The sequence below is a fragment of the Meriones unguiculatus genome, chromosome X (assembly GCF_030254825.1).
Source record: "Meriones unguiculatus strain TT.TT164.6M chromosome X, Bangor_MerUng_6.1, whole genome shotgun sequence".
NCBI lineage: Eukaryota > Metazoa > Chordata > Mammalia > Rodentia > Muridae > Meriones > Meriones unguiculatus.
In genome coordinates, this window is record NC_083369.1 from 116,976,896 (window position 1) to 116,999,730 (window position 22,835).

The 22,835-nt window shown below is 39.8% G+C and overlaps 1 pseudogene; it reads left to right on the forward strand.

Annotated features, from left to right (window-relative positions):
- Positions 1 to 22,835, forward strand: part of LOC132649923 (COP9 signalosome complex subunit 5-like) — a 51,183-nt pseudogene that overhangs the window by 22,377 nt on the left and 5,971 nt on the right.

Here is a 22,835-nt window from a genome sequence, read left to right on the forward strand (position 1 = left end):
CCCGAATGAAACAGAAGCAGTCATGAACACTCTCCCTTCCAAAAAAAGCCCTGGGCCAGATGGATTTAGTGCAGAATTCTACCAATATTCAAAGAAGTGTTAACTCCAATTCTCTCCAAACTATTCCACAAAATAGAAACAGAAGGAACATTACCACACTCATTCTATGAAGCCACAGTCACACTGATACCTAAACCACACAAAGACCCAACAACAATAGAGAACTTCAGACCTATCACTCTTATGAACATTGATGCAGAAATACTCAATAAATTACTTCCAAATGGAATCCAAGAACACATCAAAGATATCATCCACCATGACCAAGTAGGCTTCAACCCAGGCATGCAAGGGTGGTTCAACATACAGAAATCCATCAATGTAATCCACCACATTAACAAACTGAAGGAGAAAACCACATGATCATCTCCTTAGATGCCGAAAAAGCATTTGACAAAGTCCCACACCCATTCATGTTTAAAGTCGTGGAGAGATCAGAGATACAAGGCACATACCTAAACATAGTAAAGTCAATATAAATTAGCCTATAGTCAACAACAAACTCAATGGAGAGAAACTTAAATCAATCCCACTGAAATCAGGGACAAGGCAAGGCTGCTCACTCTCTCCATATATCTTCAACATACTACTTGAAATAATTGCTAAAGCAATAAGGCAACTAAAGGAGATCAAGAGGATACAAATTAGAAAGGAAGAGGTCAAAGTGTCACTATTCGCAGATAATGATAGTCTGCATGAGTGACCTCCAAAATTCAAACAGAGAACTCCATCAGCTGATAAACACCTTCAGCAAAGTGGCAGGATACAAAGTCAACTCAAAAAAATAAGAAGCTCTCCTTTATACCAAAGACAAAAGGGCCAAGAAAGAAATCAGGGAAACAACACCCTTCACAATAGCCACTAATAACACAAAATACTTTGGGGTGACTCTAACCAAGCAAGTGAAAGACCTGTTTGAAAAAAAAGAAAAAAATACTTTAAATCTTTGAAGAAAGAAATTGAAGAAGATATAAGATGGAAAGATCTCCCATGCTCATGGATTGGTAGGATTAACATAGTGAAAATGGCCCTCCTGCCAAAAGCAATCTACACATTCAACGCAATTTCCATCAAAATACCAACTCAGTTCTTTACAGACCGTGAAAGAAAAATTCTCAGCTTCATATGGAGAAACAAAAAACCGAGAATCAATCCTGCACAACAACAGATAACCTTGAGGTATCTTCATCCCACATCTCAAGCTGTACTACAGAGCAATAGTAATAAAAACTGCATGGTATTTGCATAGAAACAGAAGAAGATCAGTGAAACTGAATAGAAGACCCAGAAATAAACCCACACACACCTATGAATACTTGATTTTTGACAAAGAAACCAAAACCATTCAATGGAAAAAAGACAGCATCTTCAACAAATTGTGCTCAGCCAACTGGATGTCTACATGCAAAAAAAAAAAAAAAAAAAAAAAAAAAAAAAGAAAGAAAGAAAGAAAGAAAGAAAGAAAGAAAGAAAGAAAATAACTCCATATCTACACGCAAAAAAAAAAATAAGTAAATAAAGAGAAAGAAAAAGAAAATAACTCCATATCTATCACCCTGCACAAAACTAAAGTCCAAGTGGATCAAAGACCTCAACATAAAACCTGATACATTGAATCGGTTAGAAAAAGAAGTAGGGAAGACCCCAGAACTCATTGGCATAGGAGACAACTTCCTGAAAAGAACAACCAAAGCACAGGCTCTAAGAGCAACAATCGATAAATGGGACATCATGAAACTGAAAAGCTTCTGTAAAGCAAAAGAACAAATTGACTGCCTACAGACTGTGAAAATATCTTCACCAACCCTATATCTGACAGAGGGCTGATATCCTGCATATATAAAAAACTAAAGATGTTAAAAAGCAATAAATCAAGTAATCCAATTAAAATATGGGGTATACATCTAAGGAGAGAATTTTCTCTAGAGGATTGTAGAGTGGGAGAGAAACACTTAAAGACATGATAAACATGCTCAGCCATCAGGGAGATGCAAATCCAAACAACCCTGAGATTTCACCTGACACCCATCAGAAGGACTAAGATCAAAAACTCAAGTGACAACACATGCTGGAGAGGTTGTGGAGAAAGGGGAACTCTCCTCCATTGCTGGTGGGAATGTAAACTTGTACAACCACTTTGGAAGTAAATCTGGCACTTTCTCAAACAATTAGGAATAGTGCTTCCTTAAGATCCAGCTATACCACTCCTAGGCCTATATCGAAAATTTGCTTAAGTACACAATGAAGACATTTGCTCAACCATGTTTATAGCAGCTTTATTTGTAATAACCAGAACCTGAAAACAACCCAGATGTCCCTCAGTTGAGGAATGGATACAGAAATTGTGGCACTTTTATACAATGGAATACTACTCAGCAATTAAAAATGAGGAAATCATGAAATTTGCAGGCAAATGGTGGGACCTAGAAAGGATCATCCTGAGTGAGGTATCCCAAAAATAGAAAGACACACATGGTATGTACTCACTTATACAGACCTATAAGATAGGATAAACATAGTGAAATCTATACATCTAAAGAAGATAAACAAAAAAGAGTACCCTGGTTAAGATGATCAATCCTCACTCAGAAAGACAATGTGATGGACCTTGGAGGTAGAAGAAAACAAGTAACAGGATAGGAGCCTTCCACAGAGGGCCTCTGAAAGACTCTACCTAGCAGTGTATCAAAGCAGATACTAAGATTCATATCCAAACTTTCAGCAGAGTGCAGGAAATCATAGGAAAAAGGGGGAGTTTGTATGACATGGAAAGTATAGGAGCTCCACAAGGACCAAATATATCTGAGCACAGGGGTCTTTTCTGAGACTGACACTCCACCAAAGACCATGTATGGATATAACCAACACCTCTGCTCAAATGAAACCTGTGGTAGCTCAGTAACCCACTGGATTTTTATAGTAAGGGGAACAGGGACTATTTCTGTCAGGAACTCAATGGCAGGCTCTTTGACCTCCCCAACCCCCAAGGTAGGAGCAGTCCTGCTAGGCCACAGAGGAGGACTTTGCAGCCAGTCTGGAAGATACCTGATAAAACAAGGTCAGATGAAAGGGGAGGAGGTCCTCCCCAATCAGTGGACTTGGAAAGGTGCAGGAAGGAGATGAGGGAAGAAGGGAGGATTTGGGAGGGAATGAGGGAGTGGGATACAGCTGGAAAAATGTTTTTCAAGCAAATAGACCCAGATAATAAGCTGTAGAATTTATCATAATATCTAAAAAAATAGCCTTTCAACCAAAATTAATTAAAAAACATGAGGAAGGGCATTTCATTCTCATGAAAGGAAACATCCATCAGGAGGTCATCATAGTCCTGAACATATATGACCCAAATACAAGAGCAACTGCATTTGTAAATGAAACATTATTAAAGTTTAAATCACAAATAGATCCCAACACCTTAATAGTGGGAGAGTTCAACTCTCCTCTCCTACCAAGGCAAGATGTTCTAGACAGAAGCTAAATAGCGAAATAATAACAGTTATAGAGGTCCTAAATCAAATGGAAATAATAGCTGTCTACTGAAATTTTCACCCAAGCACAAAAGAGTAGACCTTCTTTTCAGCACCTCATAGAACCTTCTCAAAAATTTGCCATATAGTTGGGCACAAAGCAAGCCTCAATGATACAAGATTATTTAAATCTTGTATCCTATCAGACCACCATGGCCTAAAACTACACCTCAACAACAACAGAATATTTTAAAAGCCTACATACATATGGAAATTGAACACCTCTCTACTCACTGACAGCTTGGTCAGGGAAGAAATGAAAAAAGAAATTAGATATTTCCTAAATTTCAATGAAAATGCAGGTACAACTTATCCAAACTCATGGGACATAATGAAAGCAGTGCTATCAGGAAATTTCATAGCATTAAGTGCCTCCAGAAAGAAGTTTAAGAAATTTCTTACAAACAACCTAAAGCACACCTAAAAGCCAAAGAAGAAGAAGAAGAAGAAGAAGAAGAAGAAGAAGAAGAAGAAGAACAAGAACAAGAACAAGAACAAGAAGAACAAGAAGAAGAACAAGAAGAAGAAGAACAAGAAGAAGAACAAGAAGAAGAACAAGAAGAAGAACAAGAAGAAGAACAAGAAGAACAAGAAGAACAAGAAGAAGAACAAGAACAAGAAGAAGAACAAGAAGAAGAAGAAGAAGAAGAAGAAGAAGAAGAAGCCTCACCCAAGAGGAGGAATAGATAACTGGAAATAATCATACTCAGAGCTGAAATCAATGAAGTAGAAGTAAAGAGAACAATTCAAAGAATCAATGAGACCAAGAGCTGGTTGTTAGAGAAAATCAACAAGACAGACAAACCCTTAGCCATACTAACTAAAAGGCAGAGAGAAATTATCCAAATTAGCAAAATAAGAAATGAAAAGGGGACATAACGATAGGCACTGAGGAAATACAAACAAATATTAGGTCTTACTACAGAAGCCTATATAAAAAAAAATTTGAAAATTTAAGTCAAATGGACAATTTTCTTCATAGATTCCATTTAACAAAATTAAATCAAGATCAGACACATATATTACATAGTCCTATATCCCACAAGTTAATAGATGCAGTCATCAAAAGTCTCCCTTTCAAAAAAAAGCCCTGGGCCAGATGGATTCAGTGAAGAATTCTACCAGACCTTCAAAGAAATGCTAACTCCAATTCTCTTCAAACTATTCCACAAAATAGAAACAGAAGAAACTTTACCAAACTCTTTCTATGAAGCCACAGTCACCTTGATACCTAAACCACAAAAAGACCAATCAAAAAAGAGACCTTCAGACCTATCACTGTTATGTAAATTTCTGCCAAAATACTCAATGTAGTACTTGCAAACCACATCCAAAAACATATAAAAGTTCTCATCCACCATGACCAAGTAGGCTTCATCCCAGGCATGCAGGGGTGATTCACTATGTGGAAATATAACAATGTAATCCATCATATAAACAAATGAAGGCGAAATACCACAGCATCATCTCCTTAGATGTTGACAAATCATTTGACAAAATCCAACACCCGTTCATGATCAAAGACTTGGTGAAATCAGGGATACAAGGCACATATGTAAACATAGTAAAAACAATATACAGCAAGCCTATAGCAAACATCAAACTACATGTAGAGAAACTTAAATCAGTCTTGATGAAACCAGTGACAACGAAAGGCTGTCCACTCTCTCTGCATCTCTTCAACATAACAATTGAATTAAGACAACTATTGGAGAGCAAGGGAATATACAGATTCAATGCAATTCCCATCAAAATACCAACTCAATTCTTTACAGACCTTATAAAAAAGAATCTCAGCTTCCTATGGAGAAACAAAAACACAGAATCTCCCAAACAATCCTGTACAACAGATCATCTGTATGTATGCTGAAAAACAGCAAACCAAGTAATCCAATTAAAAAATGGGGAACAGATCTAAACAGAGAATTCTTGACAGAGGAATATCGAATGGCAGAGAAACACTTAAAGAAATGCTCAACATCATTAGCCATTAGGGAAATGCAAATCAAAACGACCCTGAGACCTTACACCAATCAGAATGGCCAAGATGAAAATTCAAGTGACAACACATGCTGGAGAGGTTGTGGAGAAAGGGGAACCCTCCTCCACTGCTGGTTGGAATGTAAACTGGTACAACCACTCTGGAAATCTATCTGGCACTTTCTAAGACAATTAGGAATAATGCTTCCTCAAGACCCAGCTATACCACTGCTAGGTATATATCCAAAATTTGCTCAAGTATACAACAGGGATATTTGTTCTATCATGTGTATAGCAGCTTTATTTGTAATAGCCAGAACCTGGAAACAACCTAGATATCCATCAATGGAGGAATGGATGCAGAAATTGTGGTATTCTTACACAATGGAATACTACTCAGCAATCAAAAAGGAGGAAATCATGAAATTGGCAGGCAAATGGTGGGATCTAGAAAAGATCATTCTGAGTGAATTATCCCAGAAGGAGAAAGACAAACACGGTATATACTTGCTTATATAAACCTATAAGTTATGATAAACACAATGAAATCTATACACCTAAAAAAGATAATCAAAAGAGTGGACACAGGGTAAGATGATCAATCCTTATTTACAAAGACAGATGGGGTGTGCTTTGAACATATGACAGGAGTCTACCGCAGAAGGCATCTGAAAGACTCTACCTAGCAGTGTTTCAAAGCAGACACTAAGACGCATAACCAAACTTTCGGCAGAGTACAGGGAATCATATGAAAGAAGGGGAGTTAGTATGATGTGGAAAAGATAGGAGCTCCACAAGGACCAAATATATCTGGGCACAGAATCTTTTCAGACTGACATTCAACCAAGGACCATGTACAGATATAACCTAGAACCTCTGCTCAGATGCAGCCTGTGGTAGCTCAGTATCCAATTGGTTTCCCATAGTAAGGGGAAAAAAAGAATATTTCTAACAGGAACTCAATGGCTGGCTCTTTGACTTCCCCACCCCCTAAGGGAGGAGCAGGCCTGTTAGGCCACAGAGGAGGATTTTACAGCCTGTCCTGAAGATACCTGATAAAACAGGGTCAGATGAATGGGGAGGAGGTCCCCAACCCTATCAGTGGACTTGGAAAGGGGCAGGGTGGAGATGAGGGAGTGAGGGTGGGATTGGGAGGGAATGAGGAATACAGAGTCAATAAAATGTAACTAATGAGAAAAAATGAAATTAAAAAAAGAAAATGTAAAAAAAGAGAAAAGAATGGGTATAGGATTATAGAATAAAAGGTAGATTATTGAATCTAATTGTATCAAAAAAAAGATGAAATGATTTCCCGTGCTCATGGGCTGACAGGATAAAGATGGTAAAAATGGTCATCTTAGATAAAGCAATCTACAGATTAATTGCAATTCTCCTCAAAATACCAACACAATTATTTTCACAACTTGATGGAACAAGTCTCAACTTCAAAGGGAAAAAATAAAAAAAATAAAAAAAACAGAATTGCGAAAATAATCCAGCACAACAACAGGTCATCTGAAGGTATCTCCATCCCTGATCTCTAGCTGCACTACAGAGCAATAGTAATAAAACCTGCATGGTACTGGCCTAAAAAAAGAATGGTGGATCAATGGCATAGAATAAATGACCCAGAAATAAAAACAAACACCTATGGATATTTGATTATTGACAAAAAATCATAAACCTTACATTATCAACAAGACAGCATTTTCAACAAGTGGTGCTTGTCTAACTAGAAGTCAACATGTAGAAAAAAATGCAAGTACTTCCATTTTTATCATCTTGCACAAAACTAAATTCCAAGTGGATCAAAGACCTCAACATAAAACAAGACAAAAAATATATTAGAAATGGGAAGAGTTTAGAACTCATTGACACATGAGACAACTTTCTGATCAGAACACCAACAGCACAGGCTCTAAGATCAACAGTCAATAAGTGGCCTAGGCATATATCCAAAATATGCTCAAGTACACAACAAGGACATTTGTTCAACCATGTTGAAAGCATCTATATTTGTAATAGCAAGAACCAGAAAATGACCCAGACGTCCCTCAGTTGAGAAATGGATACAGAAATATTGTGGTACATTTACACAATGGACTACTACTCAGCAATTAAAAACAAGTAAATCTTTAAATTTGCAGGCAAATGTTGGGATAGAGAAAAGATTATCCCGAGTGAGGAATCCCAGAAGCAGAAAGACACACTTGGTATATATAAGTGAATATTAGACAAACAATATACGAAAAACGTACTATAATCTGTATACCTGAAGAAACTAAGGAAGAAGGAGGTTCTGGGTAAGGTGATTAATCCTCACTCAGAAAGACAAATAGTACAGACATTGGAAGGAGAAAACAGGAAACAGGACTGGAGCCATACAAAGAAGGCCTCTGAAAGACTCTACCCAGCAGTGTATCAAAGCAGATACTGAGGTTCATAAACAACTTTGGGCAGAGTGCCAGAAAAATTATGAATAAAAGGAGACATAGAAAGACCTGGAAGAGACAGGAGCTCCACAATGACATCAACACAACCAAAAAATCAGGGCCCAGGGGTGTTTTTTGAGACTGATACTCCAACCAAGGGCCATTCATGGAGATAACTTAGAACCCCTGCACAGATGTAGTTCATGGCAGCTCAGTAGCCAAGTGGATTTTGCAATAGGGGAACAGAGACTGTCTGTGACATGAACTCAGTAGGTGGCTGTTTTATCACCTCCCCCTGATTGGGAAACAGCTTTACCAGGCAAAGAGGAAGACAACGCAGCCAGTCATGATGAGACTTTATAGGCTAAGTTCAGATGGAAGGAGAGGAAGATCTCCCCTATCAGTGTACTTGGGAAGGGGCATGGGAGGAGATGAATGAGGGGTGGTGGGATTGGAAGGGATGAGGGAGGGATCTACAGCTGGCATACAAGTGAAAAAAACTGTAATTAATATAAAAATAAAAATAAAAATAAAAATAAAAAAACAATCAATAATTGGGTCCTCATGAAAGTGAAAAGCTCCTGTAAAATAAAAGACACTGTCATCAGAACCAAGGGACAGACTGCAGTCTGGGAAAAGATCTTCACCAACTCTGTATCTGAGAGAGAGTTAATATCCAGAATATATAAAGAACTCAATAAGTTAAAAAGCAACAAATGAAGTAATCCAATTTAAAAATGGGGGACGGAGCTAAACAGAGAATTCTCAATAGAGGAATATCAAATTGCAGAGAAACATTTAAAGAAATGCTCAACATCCTTAGTCATCAGGGAACTGCATATCAAAATGACCCTGAGATTCACCTTACACCCATCAGAATGGCTAAGAGAAACAACTCAAGTGACAAGACATACAGGAGATGATGTGGAGAAAGGGGAACCTTCCTTTGTTGCTTGCTGAGAATGTAAACATATACAACCTCTTTGGAAAGAAATCTGGTGTGTTCTCAGTTGGGGATTGTTCTAACTCAAAATGCAGCTACTAGGCACATATCCAAAATATGCTCAAGTACACCACAAGGACATGCTCAAACATGTTCCCATCAGCATTATCTGTAATAGCCCAAATCTGGAAAAAAAAACCAGATGTCCCTCAGTTAAGGAAAGGATACAATAATTGTGTTACATTCACACAATGGAATACTATTCAGCAATTGGAATCAAAGAAATCATGGAATGTGCAGGCTAATGGTGGGACCTAGAAAAGATCATCCTGAGTGAGGTATCCCAGAAGAAGAAAGCCACACATTGTATATACTCACTTAGAAGTGGATATTATACATATAATATAGGATAAGCATACTAAAATCTGTATACCTGAAGAAGCTAAACAAGAAGGAGTACCCTGGGTAATATGATCTATTGTCACTCAGAAAGGTGAACAGGATGGATGTCAGAAGAAGGAGAAAGCAGGGAACAGGACAGGAGCTTATCACAGAGGGCCACTAAAAGACCCTGTCCAGCAGGGTATCAAAGCAGATGCTGAAACACATAGCCAAATTTTCAACAGAGTGCATCGAATCTTATGAAAGAAGGGGGAGATAGAGAGACCTGGACAGGCCAGGTGGTACACAAGTAGAGCAGCAGAAGCAAAACTTCTGTGCACATGGGGTCTTCTTTGAGACTGATATTCCAAACAAGGACCATGCATGGTGATAACCTAGAACCGCCCCAGAGAAATATCCTATGGCAGCTCAGTCTCCAAGTGGGTTACCTAGTAAGGGGAAGAGGGACTGTCTCAGACATGAACTCAGTGGCTGGATCTTTGATAACCTCTCCCTGAGGAGGAAACAGTCTTACCAGGCCACAGAGGAAGACAATGCAACCCGTCCTGATGAGACCTGATAGACTAGGATTAGAAGGAAGGAGGGGAAGACCACCCCTATCAGTGGACTTGGGGAAGGGCATGCAAAGAAATGAGGGAGGGATGGTGGGATTGGGATGGAATGAGGGAAGGGGATACAGGTGGCATACAAAATGAATAAATGCAATTAATAAAAAATGATTTTAAATATAAGGAATGTTGACTAGTGTGGTAAAGTCTCTTTCCATACAATCGCAGAAGTCACAAAAGGATGCTGGATGATGCTCCAAGATCCCAGAGAGATTCTATGAGACTCTCAGCAAGTTCTGAGAGGGCCTGGTGCTCGAAACTCCCAGTGAGAGTCTGATGTCTTTCATTTAGTTTTTGAACCTGCATAGAGCCTCTTTGCCTCTCATGCACAGATATAAAAGTCAAGAGATGCTGGTCTGATGTTTTGTTTGTCTCCTGGGAGTATTTATTTGTACATGTCATTTGAGTTATGTTTGTCATTGGCTCATTTTGGACTCTTCTGGATTAATATGTAGTAATCATGAACCAAACATTATCTGTTGGCCATCTGTTTACCCCTTAACTTGGTTTAGCTTGTTTCAAAAATTTTCAGAAAAAAAAAAAATACAGCTTCTCTAGTAAAAAAAATGAATAAATAAAAATAAAAAAGCAGCTCATTTGACAAAGACTGATAATACTGGCTCTGTCCTTGAAGGTCTGCATTTTTGCAACTGAGTCTCCTGCCTGGGTTAACCTGGCAGCCAGCCAGTTATGGCATGTTCAGCCTGCTCTTGAAAGGGCACCAGTGGCTTCTCCGTTTCTCCATAAGAAATCTAATGTTTAATTCTGCTACAAAGCCTCTGTACTCATAAGAAATTGGATTCAACAGGTAGCAAGATGCTCCTCCTTTGAAATAACAGCTTAAAAGTACAAAGAGTATTGTTTGTATAAGTTTGCAATGTTATATAAGTCTTGGTTATAGGTTAATGGTTATTGGGTATGTTTAAAATCTGTAACGTAAAGTTAACTTAAAACTTAGGATTGGAGCCATTCTAAATAACAAACGGCATGAGCTCAATAAAAAAAAGTCTCCAAAGGTAATATAAATTTGTATAAGATTTTACATAATTTCTGTCCTGTCTTAAAAACAAGGATCATAAAAAAAAAAAAAACGTTTAAAACTTTGTTTGTATGAGATATTAGAGCTACACCTCCATGTGTCTGTATATCAGAATTTTTCTTGTTGGCAGTCAAACTTTGTAACATCAAAATAATACATTTGGTATTGATTTTAAAGACACTGATTTGTCTGAATTTTTAACACTGATAAAATTTGGATTTGACTTCTAAAAACTATGGTTATGCTCTAACACTTTACTCTGGGCATTTTAATATTGCAAAAGCAGATTTTGAAGAATGTTTGAATGTTTAAGGCTATAAAACATTTTAAAATTTTTCAGGTATTTAAAAATAATGACCCTCTGCAACCTAACAAGGAAATTGGAACAGTTTCTCAGTGCTTTCAGGGAGGTAAAAAGGCCTTGTTATTTATTTTATTAATTTTACCAAATTAAACCAAGCCATACTGTTTAAGGCAATTGAAGAAACTAGAGTTTTTAAAATGTATCATTTCAGGATGGTAAAAACCCATGGAATGAGTGAGTAAAAATAAAAATGAAAAGGATTTTAAAGGAAGTTTTTATGTTGTCTATAAAACAAAAAAAAAAAAAAAAAGCAAGAGACTGGGATGGAAAAAAAAAGCTTGTCTAAAGTAAAAATGTTCTCTTTTTTTTAATTTTATTTTTTTTCTTATCAGTTACATTTTATTAACTCTGTATCCCAGCCATATCCCGCTCCCTCATTCGCTCCCAATCCCACCCTCACTCCCTCATCTACACCCTGCCCCTTTCCAAGTCCACTGATGTGGGGGGCTCCTCCCCATTCATCTGATCCTGTTTTACCAGGTATCTTCAGAACTGGCTGCAAAGCCCTCCTCTGTGGCCTAACAGGACTGCTCCTCTCTTGGGGGGTGGGGTGGAGAGGTCAAAGAGCCAGTCATTAAGTTCCTGGTAGAAATAGTCCTTGTTCCCCTCACTATGGGAAACCAATTGGTTACTGAGCTACCACAGGTTACATCTGAGCAGAGGTTCTATGTTATATCCATAAATGGTCTTCTTCCGTAGAATTGGGGTACTATGTAGATATTGTTTAAATTTGGTTTTGTCATGGAATATTTTGAATTCTCCGTCTATGTTGATTGAAAGTTTTGCTGGGTATAGTAGTCTGGGTTGGAATCTGTGGTCCCTTAAGGACTGTATGATTTCTGTCCAGGCCCTTCTGGCTTTCATAGTTTCTGTTGAGAAATCTGGTGTGATTATGATAGGTCTACCTTCATATGTTACTTGGCTTTTTCCCTTGCTGCTTTTATAATTTTTTCTTTGTTCTGTAGGTTCAGTGTTTTGACTGTGATGTGACGTGAAGAATTTCTTTTCTGGTCTAGTCTACTTGGTATTCTGTAGGACTCTTGTATGTTTATGGCCGTCTCCTTCTTTAAGTTGGGAAAGTTTTCTTCTATAATTTTCTTGAAAATATTTTCTGGACCTTTGAGCCTGATGTCTTCTTTTTCTTCTACTCCTATTATTCTTAGATTTTGTCTTTTCATGGTGTCCTTGATTTCTTGGATGTTTTGTGTTGGAACTTTTTTGATTTTATTTTTTCTTTGAGAGATGTGTCAATTTCTGCAAGTGTATCTTCGTCTCCTGAGATTCTTTCTTCCATCTCTTGTATTCTGTTGGTGATGCTTACCTTTGTAGTTCCCGATCTTTTCTCTATGTTCTCCAGCTCCTGGTTTTTCTCTATTTGTATTTTCTTTATTGATTCTAATTCTGTTTTCATGTCTTGTACAATTTCCTTCATCTGTTTGAATGTGGAGTCCTGCTTTTCAATGACCGCTTCTATTTTTTTTTCCGTTTCCTCTCTATGTATCACTAATTGTGCCTCTACTTTTTTGGCTATAATTGCGTGTATTTCTATGGGAGCTTTGTTTATTTCTTCTTTATTTGCCTTCATTTGTGTGGACATTTCTTTGAAAGCTTTGTTCATTTCTTCTTTGTTTCCCTCAATTCTCGTGGTCATTTCTCTGAGAGTTCTATATGTTTCCTCTTTGTTCGTCTCGATTTCCTTGGCTATTTTTCTGAGGGCTTTGTTCATTTCATCTTTATGGGCCTCTAATAGCTGGAGAAGCATAGTTTTGAGGTCCTTTTCTTGTCTATCTAGTGAATTGAAGTGTCCATTGATTTGTGGGGTTTCTGGTGAGGTCATTATGTCCTGATTTTTATTGGGTGTGTTCTTATGTCTGCCTCTAGCCATCTGGTTATCTATAGCCCTCACTGTTTGTTCCTTGGTTTATAGCTCAGGCTATGATCATCTCTTTCTGTTTTCTGGACCGTTTTTTTTTTTTTTTTTTTTTTTTTTTTTCAGGAAGATGAGAGAGGTTCGGTGGTTTTGGAGTGTGCACTGTGGTTTCAGTTTTGCCTAAGTAAGGAATGTGGCACAGTGTGCATGTGCGGATTCTTTGACTATTGCAGTGGTCTGTAGGCCACTATTATGCATTTCTGTCTGAGATCCAGGGATTGTTTGCCTGGATTACACTGGTGGACCCACAAGGCAGAGGCTGCAACATTGGGGTCGCTATCCCAAGAATCCCTATGATGCCCACACTAGGGTTGAGGGTGGCAGGGATCTCGTCTGGTTGCTTCTGTGGAGAGGCCCTGGGTCTGGGGCAAACTCTCCCTAGAATGCTCACTCACTCTCTTGCAGGACCAGTTGGAATGCACAGGGGTTCCCCTTTCTCTCTACTCTCTGATTTGGTCCTGCTGCAGAAAATGCACGGGTAGGCTAACAGTCAGCTCTGTGACACTGTGGCCACAGGACTCGGTGTCCACCATTCCTGTGTGCTGCCTCTCTGTCCTTTCCCTCTACCAGGAAGGATTATGATGACTGGTTCCAGGGTAGCGTGGGAAAGAGTTAGGTTGAGTGTTCTCAATCCCAGGTCCCAGGCCCAGATCTCTCTGCAAGAAGCAGCCTGGCGGTAGAACCTATGTTTGCTGATGCCGAGATTGTACCAGGTAGGGTTGAGTGTCCTAAGATCCAGAGCTTGGGTTTCTCTGGCAGGGGCCGCTGGGTGAGCTGAAGAGGGGGTGCTGTGTCCTGTGGCAGGCTCCCTCTCTGTCCTTCCCCTCTGACCTGCCCCTCCACCAGGGCAAGCTTATGGCTGTGCTCTCAGGGGAGTGCCAGAAGGGGTTGGGAATTCTCAGTCCCGATCCTGAGCCAGGGTTTTTCTGCCAGGGGTCAGGGGGCTGCCGGTGATAGGACTTGGTGCTAGACCTTATTGTGCAGGATGCAGGAGATTCTCAGGATGTGTTGAATGACCACAGTCCCAGATCCTGAGCTGAAGTTTGTTTGCTAGGAGCCTCTGGCAGCACTGGGGTCCGAGCACTGTGAAGCCGCTGTGCACCTCTTTATCTTTCCTCTCCACCATGGCAGGGTTATGGTGGCATTTGCGGGAGTGCTCGAAAGGATTGGGTTTTCTCAGTCCCAATCTCGGGTTGGGGTAAAGACAATGTGGTCTGTGGCAGATTCTGGTGGATGCCCCCTGCCTCCTCCAAAGAGGAAGTAGGGATTTTGAGCTGGGCGCGCAGCAGCTCTCTGCACAGTGGATCTCAGCTGTGAAGGTGGCGGGTACCCATGGTCAGTGAGACCTTCCAGGGAAAGACCGGGTAACCCATGATAAGTCTCTCAACCTTCCTTCCCCATGGGGTTTTCTTGGAACTGGAACTCTCAGTCTCTGGCACCCTTGTGCCCACCAATCAGCCTGGGAAAGTGATCAGGACACGCAAGCGTGCGGCTCCAGCCTGGAGAACCAAAGCCCACATTAGCTGGGATCTCTTCTGGGTTCTAGCTGTGTGGCCTGAGAGTGGACCCGACCAATTCCCATGCTGTGGGAGCCTCCCCTCACCTGGGAAACATGATCGCTGTAGTTTTAGGGCCCAGAGTTCAGCCTCCTGGTCGCTGCACGGAGAGTTTTGTCCTGTTTCTCAGACACAGTGTTCTCCTGGCGCCGCCATCTTGGCCCCCCAAAAATGTTTTCTTAAACCTAAAAATCAGAGCTAGAAAAAAATCATAACCTAAACATGTATAAAATGTTGTAAAATGTCAAAGTATATAAAAATTTATAAAAGGCCAGAGTATGTAAAAATTACAAGAAGCTAGAGGGCATATGAACTTTATTTGCTTTGGTTGTATACCTGGAAATACAAGAAAAAATAAACTGTAAAGTATGCCAAAATTTAAACCATATTAAGTTAATTCTGGTTGGTTTTGCCCCAGATCCAAGGTCCCTGTTTGCTAGCAGGCAGATATCAGATCCCTCCCAACCACATCCACACTGTAGGCAACATAGACATCATTGGGACAGTGTTCTCAACATTGAAGCCCGTCTTCTGTGGGTCTCCTAGTGGAGTCCAGGCAAAAAATTCCTAGATCCCAGACAGATCTGAATAATGGGAGGACAGTACCACAGGCCTATATGCATTTAGAGCACCCATGCAGGCACATTGTGCCCATGAACTGCACCCGCACCCAATCCTGCACTTATGCTCCACCATTCCAGGCATCTAAACACTCAGGCACACTGTCCTTCAAGGCACACTTCCACAAACTCCCATGATTTTGTGTATGTACCTGCATCTTTCCTGCCTTAGCTACAGCTAAAACACCAACATCTGCTCTCAAAGTGGTGGACTTCTCTCATCTTCCTGAAGTATACTCCAGATACCAGAGACAAACAGACCCAGTTTGGAAGTACAGACTAGAGGAAAAAACAGCCAAAGCCACTGATAAGCAATGGCTAAAGATTGGCATAAGAACACATCCAAAAAAATCAGGACAACTTGCCTTCATCACCAACCCCAAATATCAACGGATATTTTAATAACATCAGAAGCACAGGAGAATGATCTCAAGTGTGTGCTTTTCCAGTTATTAGAGGCCCATAAGAAAATATCAGAAAAAGGATAGATATCCCATGCTCATGGATTGATAGGATAAACATAATGAAAATGGCCATCCTGCTAAAAGTAGTCTACAGATTCAAGGTAATTCCCATCAAAATACCAACATAATTCTTTACAGAACTTGAAAGAACAATTCTCAATTTCATATGGAAAATAAAAAACCCACAGTTGTTTAAAAAAAATCCTGTACAACAACAGATCATCTGGAGTTATCTCTATCCTTGATCTCAATCTGTACTATAGAACCACAGTAATAAAAACTGCATGGTACTGGCAGAGAAACAGTCTGGAGGATCAACACAATCAAATAGAAGACCCAGAAATAAACCCACACACCTACGGATATTTGATTTTTGACAAAAATCCAAAACCATACAATGGAATATTGATAGCGTCTTCAACAAATGCTTCTGGCTTAACTAGATATCTACATGTAGAAAAATGTAAATAGATCCATACTTATGACCCTGCCCCAAACTAAAGTCCCAGTGCATCAAAGACCTCCACATAAAACCAGACACACTAAATCTGTAAGAAGATCAAGTGGGGAAGATCCTTGAACTCATTGGCATAGGAGTCAACTCTTAAACACAACATCAACAACACAGGCTCTAAGATCAACAGTTAATAAATGGGACCTCATGAAACTGAAAAGGTTCTGTAAAGCAAAGAACACTGTCATAAGAACAAAACGACAGCCTACAGATTGGGAAGGATCTTCACCAACCCTCTATCTGACAGAGGGCTAATATCCAGAATATATAAAGAACTTAAGAAGTTAAACACCGGGAGAATCCAAGATTGGGGCGACCAGCATGCACCATATTCAGAGGAGCTGAAACTCTGAATTGGTGAGTCTAGGGGCTGTAAAACCCAAAACAATGGTAGAAGAGTCTGGGGAGAAGGGAGACAAACCCTGATCTGAGTCCAATAGGATACAGTTTGTCAGCGAACATCTCCTTGGACTTCACCTGGGGAATCGATTCCCAGGCACTTCCATAATAATGGGTGGAAGCACAAGTGGAGGTAGCCAAGCCTACAGCAGAGGAAGCAGCGGAGGTACCGCAGCAAACATGGAGGCAGCAGTGGAGGCACCACAACTAGCAGCTGAAGCAGAGGAAGCACCCCGCAGTGCAAACAGCTTGCCTAAACACAGTGCTACCTGTTCCAAGCACAAATCCTCCTCCTTGAGATTTGAGACTAAGTACACTCAAACCCCTGGCATTTTCCCCAGGAATTCTGATCACCAGCCTTGCCTGAGGGGGAGGAGGCAGAGGAAGCACATAGTGCTTCCCAAATCAGAGAGCACAGCACAGCCTGCTGTGTTCACAGCTTCTAGCACAGAGCAGAGGGCTGGGCACACAGAGCCCACGACAGAGTACTTGTCCAACCTGCAGTGTCAGCCACAGACCTCATAGTCCAGCCTGCAGAGCCTTCCAAAGATTGGAGACCACTGGCTATTCAGGAAACCTGCACAGGGATTTGTGTCCACAATCTGTGCTTGCTAACACCATTAGCATCCACATCCCCTCCTGTGCTTCCTCCCAACCCCCATATCCCAATTACACTCTCTAGCACTACCCATCAAGACACACTTAGACATGCGTGGGAGCGCACACACACACACACACACACACACACACACACACACACACTTACTCCCCCGCAATAATGAATCTGTGCCAGCAGCTTTTCCTCTCTAGGGTACAACTGAAGCAACTACACACACTCTCAAAACATTGGACTTCCCTGATTTTCCTGAAGAATATTCCAGACACCAGAGAAAGACAGTTCCAGTCTGAAGTTCAGACTCAAGGAAAAGACAGTGAAGATCACATATAAGCAAATGGACAAAGGTAGGAGTAAGAACTCACCCAACAAAAATCAAGACACCATGGCCCCACCAGCAACCCCCAAGCTGTCATTGAGTAGCAAGTTGTTCAGTTTCCATTTATGTACAGGCTTTTTGCTGTTTCTCTTGTTGGTGAGGTCCAGCTTTAAACCATGATGGTCAGATAGGATACAAAGGATTATTTCAATCTTCTTGTATCTGCTGAAGCTTGCTTTGTGACAAACTACATGGTCTATTTTGGAGAATGTTCCATGAGGTGCTGAAAAGGTATACTCTTGGTTTTGGGTGCAAAGTTCTGTAGACATCTATTAGGTCCATTTGATTTAGGGCCTCTGTAAGTGCCCTTTTTTTCCTGTTTTACTTGTGAATGGATGACCTGTCCCTTGGTGAAAGCAGAGCGTTGAAGTCTCCCACTATTAAGGCTTCCAATCAATGTGTGATTTCAGCTTTAATAATGTTTCTTTTACAGATGTAGGTGGTCTTTTATTTGGGGCTTAGATGTTCAAAATTGTGATGTTCTCCTGTTGGAATTTTCCCTGATGAGAAGGAAGTGCCCCTCCTCATCTTTTTTTATTAATTTTGGTTGAAAGCCTATTTTATTAGATATTGGGATCGCTCCCTCAGCTTGTTTTCTGGGTCCATTTGCTTGATAAACATTTTTCCAGCCCTTTACTCTAAGGTAGTGTTTACCTTTTTTGCATAGGTGTGTTTCTTGGATGCAGCAGAATTCTGGATCCTGTTTGCACAACTGTTCTATTAGTCTGTGTCTTTTTATTGGAGAGTTGAGTCCATTGATATTGATAGATAATAGTGACCAATGACAGATAGTTCCTTTTACTGTAGAGTTGGTGGTCTTACTATGATTCATTGCAGGTTTTTTTTCTTTTAATTTTTTTGGGAAATTATCTGTACACTATTTTTTCTTTAGTGTAGTTGTTTTCATTGGATTGGAGTTTTCCTTCTAATATCTTCTTTCGGGCTGGGTAGCTGTGTAGATATTGCTTCAATTTAGTTTTATCATGGAATATTTTGATTTCTCCATCTATGTTGATTGAAAGCTTTGCTGGGTATAGTAGTCTGAGTTGACATCTGTGTTCCCTTAAAGACTGAATGATTTCTGTCCAGACCCTTTTGGCTTTCATAGTTTCTGATGAGAAGTCTGGTGTGATTCTGATTGGTCTACCTTCATATGTCACTTGGCCTTTTTCCCTTTGTTTTGTAGGTTTAGTGATTTGACTATGATGTGACACGAAGTATTTCTTTTCTGGTCTAGTCTATTTGGTGTTCTGTAGGCTTCTTGTATGTTTATGGACATCTCTTTCTTTAAGTTGGGAAATTTTTCTTCTATTATTTTCTTAAAAATATTTTCCAGTTCTTGGAGCATGGAGTCTTCTTTTTCATCTATTCCTATTATTCTTAGGTTTCATCTCAGCAATTAAAAACAATCCTACTCAACAATTAAAAACAAGGAAATTATGAAATTTGCAGGCAAATTTTGGTACCTAGAAACGATCATCCTGAGCGAGGTATCCCAAAAGCAGAAAGACACACATGGTATATACTCACTTATATAGACCTATAAGATAGGATAAATATCCTGAAATCTTTACACCTAAAGAAGATAAACAAGAAAGAAGACCAAGGGTTAGATGATCAATCCTCACTTAGAAAGACAAATGGGATGGACCTTGGATGTAGGAGACAACAAATAACAGGACAGGAACCTACCACAGAGGGCCTCTGAAACACTCTACCTAGCAGTGTATCAAAGCAGATATTAAGACTCATAACTAAAATTTGGGCAGAGTGCAGGGAATCATATGAAATTAGGGGGAGTTAGTAAGACCTGGAGAGGACAGGAGCTCCACAAGGACCATATATATCTGGGCACAGGCGTCTTTCATGAGACTGTTTCTCCAACCAAGAACCACGTATGCATATAACCTAGAACCCCAGTTCAGATATAGCTCATGGTAGCTCAGTATCCAAGTGGATTCTATATTAAGGGGAACAGGGGCTATTTCTGACATGAACTCAATGGTGAGCTCTTCACACACACACACACACACACACACACACACACACACACACACACCCGCAAGGGAGCAGCAACCTTGCTAGGTCACAGTAGGGGACATTGCAGCCAGTCCTGAAGAGACCTGATAAACTAGGGTCAGATGGAAGGGGAGGAGGTCCTCCCCTATCAGTGGATTTGGAAAAGAGCATGGAGGAGATGAGGGAGGGGGGGTGGGAATGGGAGGGAATAAGGACGGGGTCTACGGCTGGAATACAAAGTAAATAACCTGTGATTAATATAAAAAATTTAAAAATTTTAAAAAATAATAAAATTTAAAAAAGAAACTTAGAAAACAAGAAGTTAAACACCAGCACATCAAATGATCCAATTTAAAAAAATGGATTTCAAAGCTAAACAGAGAATTCTCTGTAGAGGAATATCGAATGGCAGAGAAACACTTAAAGAAATCCTCAGCCTCATTATCCATCAGGGAAATGCAAATCAAAATGACCCTGAGATTTCACCTACACCCATCAGAATGGCCAAGACCATAAATTCAAGTGACAACACATGCTGGAGAGGCTGTGAAGAAAGGGGAACCCTCCTCCACTTCCATTGGGAATGTAAACCTGTACAACCTCTCTGGAAATTCAATCTGGCACATTCTCAGACAACTAGGAATAACTCTTCCTCAAGATCCATCCATACCACTCCTAGGCGTGTATCCAAAATACACTCAACTATACAACAAGAACATTTGCTCAACAATGTTCCTAGAAGCTCTATTCATAATAGCCACAATCTGGAAATGACGTAGGTGTCCCTCAATGGAGGAATAGATACAGAAATTGTGGTACATTTGCACAACGGAATACTACACATCTATTAAAAACAAGGAAATCATGAAATTTTCAGGCAAATGGTGGGAACTATAAAAGACCATCTTGAGTGAAGTAACCCAAAGAAAAAAATAGACTCTATACAATGTTATTTTTAATTTTTTAATTTTTTAATTAATTTATTTTTAATTAATTACAGTTTATTCACTTTGTATCCCACCTGCAGCCCCTACTTTGTCCTCGTCTAATCCCACCCTCGTTCCCTTATCTCCTCCCATTCCCCTCCACAAGTTCACTGATAGTGGAAAGCATCCTCCCCTTCCATCTGACCCTAGCATATCAGGTCTCATCAGGAGTGGCTGCATTGTCTTCCTCTGTGGCATAGTAAGGCTGCTCCCCACTCAAGGGAAGAGCCGGGTGAGTTCATGTCAGAGACAGTCCCTGTTCCAGTTACTAGGGAACCACTTGAATAATGAGGTTCCATGGATTACATATCTGCAGGAGTTCTAGGTTATCCCCATGCATGGGCCCAGGTTGGAGCATCAGTCTTGGAAAAGACCCTTTTGCCCAGATCCTTCAGTTCTGCTGCTCTCTTTGTGGAGTTTCTGTCCCCTCCTACCACCGAGGTCCTTCATCTCCCCCTTCTTTCACAAGACACTCTGCACTCTGCCCAAAGTTTGGCCAGCAGTCTCAGCATCTGCTTTGATACCCTGCTGGGTAGAGTCCTTCAGAGGTCCCCTGTGGTAGGCTCCTGTCCTGTTCCCTACACTCTCCCTCTTCTGACGTCCATCTTGTTTGCCTTTCTGAGTGATTATTAATGATTTTATCCAGGGTCCTCCTTCTTGCTTAGCTTCTTTGGGTGTACAGATTTTAGTATGTTTATCCTATATTCTAAGTCTAATATCCACTTTTAAGTTAGTGAAAAAATTTATTTATATGTTTTTAGTTTGCATTTTCTGAATCAGCAGAGCCTAACCCCTCTTCTAGAGCCTGTTTCCATTCCCCTCTTAGAAAGTTTCTTTAACTGAATTGTCTCTCCAGGGAGTGTAAGGGATGACTTACGATGTCATGTTCTCAACATGATTATTTTCATAAATTTCATAATTCTGCCTTGAACCTGGTGACTACATGCACCTTGTTGCAGCTATAAGTGACTTCCAAACTGAGGAGCACAGCTGTTTTCAGAAATCAAATTTACAAGCCAGTGATTTAAAAAAAAAAATGAAGGGAAAGAAGGCACTCCATAAGCACTTTTTTAAATCACTTTTTTTCATGAAACTGTACACCAAGTCGTACTAGTTTTCTAAAATACCACTACAACAATTCACAGAAGTCAGAAATTTTAAAATAGAGCTTAAAGGCTATTTAGCTCCTACACAAATGCCACAAATCCATGTATCTTTGGGACTGAATACAAGTCAAAAGATTTTTCATGGAGCTGCTTGTGTTAAGGAGAGTAAAGAAAACTCACCAATGGATGCTGTCTAAACTGTCTCACTATTTTCAGGTGTTTTGTTTTGGTAGCAAAGCTGGCTTTAATTGGCATTATTCAATTTTCAAAGTATTTATTGAGTACTTACCGTGGCCTAGCACTGGATTAAAGATTTTCATGTCGTTTAATAATCATGGCAGTCCAGTACTGTACTTTCATTCCTATTCTGTAAATAGGGAAATAAACAAATGCATTCAGAAATTCACCTCATTATCATACTACAGTAATGAACTCAGGAGCACCAAACTGAAAATCACCTCTGAACAGTTAAACTGTTGACTGGCATTAGGAAACTGAAGTATCTAAACTTACCTACCTGTAAGATAAAAGTAAATCTAGCTATTGATGATGTTATGAAGAATAGATGTGGTAATTTATTTAAAGCTTCTAGATGAGCCATATGCAATGAGCCATAGTAGTGATTATCTTTCTCTCTTTTCCCTGTAAACAGAAGAGCCAAATTTTTAACTTATGTTTTGATTTCCAAGATGGTCTCTGTTCTTTCAGCTTGTGGTTGCAATTTAATTAATAAATCAATAAATTTAGGTCATAAAGTTAGAACTGAGAACATAATCAAAGCTATGATGATTACATGTTAATGGAGATAAAAAGGCCTATCGAGTTGATCATATTATTCCTTCACTTCAATAGTATATTAAAGTTTACTTTGTAATCTTCACTTTCCCTGGG